The sequence below is a fragment of the Rhinopithecus bieti genome, unplaced genomic scaffold, assembly GCF_001698545.2.
Source record: "Rhinopithecus bieti isolate Rb0 unplaced genomic scaffold, ASM169854v2 scaffold_38004, whole genome shotgun sequence".
Classification (NCBI taxonomy): Eukaryota; Metazoa; Chordata; class Mammalia; order Primates; family Cercopithecidae; genus Rhinopithecus; species Rhinopithecus bieti.
Window position 1 is genome coordinate 2,361,394 of NW_016816095.1, and position 2,585 is coordinate 2,363,978.

Consider the following 2,585-nt stretch of genomic DNA (forward strand, 5'->3'; position numbering starts at 1 on the left):
GGGGGGCCCCGCCGAGGGAGCGGGGAGCGGGCGCCGCCGGGGCGGGGGCGGGGAGGGGGCGCGAGTGTTACAACTTCCTTCCCTGCCCGCCCCGGCCGCGCGGCCCCGGGACGCGGGAGGGGAGGGCGCTGGCGCGCCAATGAGTTCACTTTCTTTCTCTCCCCGCGTTCCCCTCTCCCCGCCCGCCGGCCCTTCCAGCCTCCTCCAAGGCGGCGGACCAGGCCGGGTAGGAGTTTTCAGGGCTCGGCCCGCGAGCGGGAGGACCGGGGAGGCGAGGGAGGAGGAAGGCGAGAAGGGCCAGGTGAGGAGGCCCCCAGGACGCCCGGCCGGGGAGCGGCATCCAGGACCATAATTGTGCGGCGGGGGACGCGCCGGGCCGAGTGTGCCCGAGCCCGGGCGCGTACACGTGTCCGTGTGTGTGTGTGTGTGTGTGTGTGTGTGCGAGAGTGTGCGAGGGAGAGGAGGAAAGGAGAGGAGCCTACCATGCGCTTCCCCCGGTGCAGATCGCGGGAGAGCCCAATCACGGGGCGAGCTGGACCTGGCTGTGATCATTTATAATCCTTGACTCCTCTGCTCCGCCACTTGTCAAGATGACAGGTACTTTATTTCTTCTTTATTCAAAAAAAGAGATTCCCCGTTTACTGCCTTTTTCTGTCAAATGGGATTTGCCGGACTGAACCACGTTCGCCGCCCCTCCCTCTTTCCCTCCTCCTGGCCGCGTCGGGTTCGGGAAAGCACCGAGGCTCCCATGCTGTGACCAATCAGTGCCTCTACTACTCTCGCCGTGATTTAGGGGTCATCCGTGAATAACACTTCACGCTGATGAATGGCTCTTGCCTGCTTTCGGCTCTGATGAGGGGTCTGCCCGCCGCTGATTGCAAACACTAATGAACTTACTGCGCCATTTGAAATTCACACGCACCAACAAAGTGCGGGGGTACGTGCGTGGGAGTCTGTCCTTTTCTGCTACGGGTGGCGGCGAGGCGGCCCTGGGGGAGGGGGCGGGTAATTGCTTTGGACTTAAGTGGAAACACTTCTCTGTGTAATCAAACCTCTAACCTTCTTAGAAAACTACTTTTCTTGATCTTCCGTAGGGTGAGCATTTCAGGTCAGCTGAGTCACCCGAGGAGGTGGGGGTGCAAGACACTGCCAGGAAGACGGATTCCGAGGCAGAAGGGTGTAATTAAGGATTTCCACCCCCGGTAGGCGGCCCGTCCTTTGCGGAGCCTCTGAAAATGACCCGCGCCTTCCTTTCCACAGTGTCCTTTCGTCCGACACCGAAAAGCGCAAATGACCTTTGGACAGGGAAGGGAGGCAGTAAACACTCAGACTTCCTTACCAGCCCCATTCGGCACTGTAGCAGAACAATTGTCTGGCCCCTGGCTTCAAGCACCTAGGCCTCCGCCCAGCATCACCTTGCCAGGAGCGGACCCGGGAGTCCTCCGAAGGCTCCACTCCCCGCTTTTACTACTCTTCCTTCCTCTCCATTCTCCCCTCAGATTAGCAGCCGAACACTGTCCCTGCCTCGATTTTGTTTGCTGTGGGAGGGAAAAAAAGTTTGCTGCTCCTCCCAAGACACTGCCACTTTCTACCCACCGCAGCGCTGGCTCCCGGCTCCCCGCTCCTCAGCCCCCGCCCCCTATCTGCAGGAAAGTCCTCCCCCGGAGCCTCCAAAACTGCTAGAAGTTCCAGAGTTTTGTGGCTCCGAATGGGCGGCTCTGTAGCTCCGAATGGGCGACCTGAGCAGAACCGCTCTCTGGCTCCACGGTCCGTGGGATCCTTCAGGCTCCTTTCGGGTCCGGGACGGGGCGGTGGCAGAGGTGGGGCATGCGCGCTTGGGACTGTCGAGTGCGTGCGGCTCCCCCGTGGGCGCCTGAGCATCTCCCCGCCTTCCCCTGGGACCCGCAGTCCGCCCATGGAGGGCTGAGACCCGGCGACCAGGCCTGCTCCGGCCGCCGCCGACCTGTCCTTGGAAGCGTGGCGGAGACTGGTGCGCTCCCAGCCTCCTCGCGCCACCGTCCACTTTCAGCTTCAGAGCGGAGAATTCCGCCGACCTGTACCTGTACTCGGCCGTTAGGAAGTCCACTTGCATTTTTAACTGCCGTGCAGAACCAGAAACAGATCGAGCACTGGGAGAACACGGACGACGCCTCCTAGGAAAGCCTGAACCTTTATGATAGTTTCTCCAAAGTTTGGGCTAGAAGGGAGGAGAATCTCTAAACCCGAACTCGAACTAGTGTGCCCAGACCCACAGCCCGTGTTCCCGAAGTTGCTAAGTGCCCGAGCGCAGCGCGTTAAGTAGTACACGCACATCTTTGCGGGAAGAATCTAGAGTCACCCTGGGATAGATCCATCTCCTTCTGCCACTGAATTTCACACTTGAAAAAGATAAGGTCATGGGGCGAATTAATGATATCCCCACTCATTCTAAGCATTCTCATTATTTAAAAAAAAAAAAAAAAGCTTGTCAATTATGAAGATATGTCCCAGATATTACATGAAGAGCATGCAGACTACTTGAAATTTGAATCCAGACATGATCGTAAGGAAACTCATAAAGCACTTTTGTGGCCCAGTTCCCACAC

General features: G+C 58.7%; 1 pseudogene across 1 annotated transcript; it reads left to right on the forward strand.

The window, feature by feature from the left end:
- Nucleotides 1-319: 319 nt before the first annotated feature.
- LOC108516752 (uncharacterized) lies at nt 320-2,359 on the forward strand (annotated as a pseudogene). The gene is made up of 3 exons (XR_001881924.1): nt 320-597; nt 794-937; nt 1,095-2,359. The product of XR_001881924.1 is annotated as an uncharacterized LOC108516752 (transcript).
- Nucleotides 2,360-2,585: the final 226 nt, after the last annotated feature.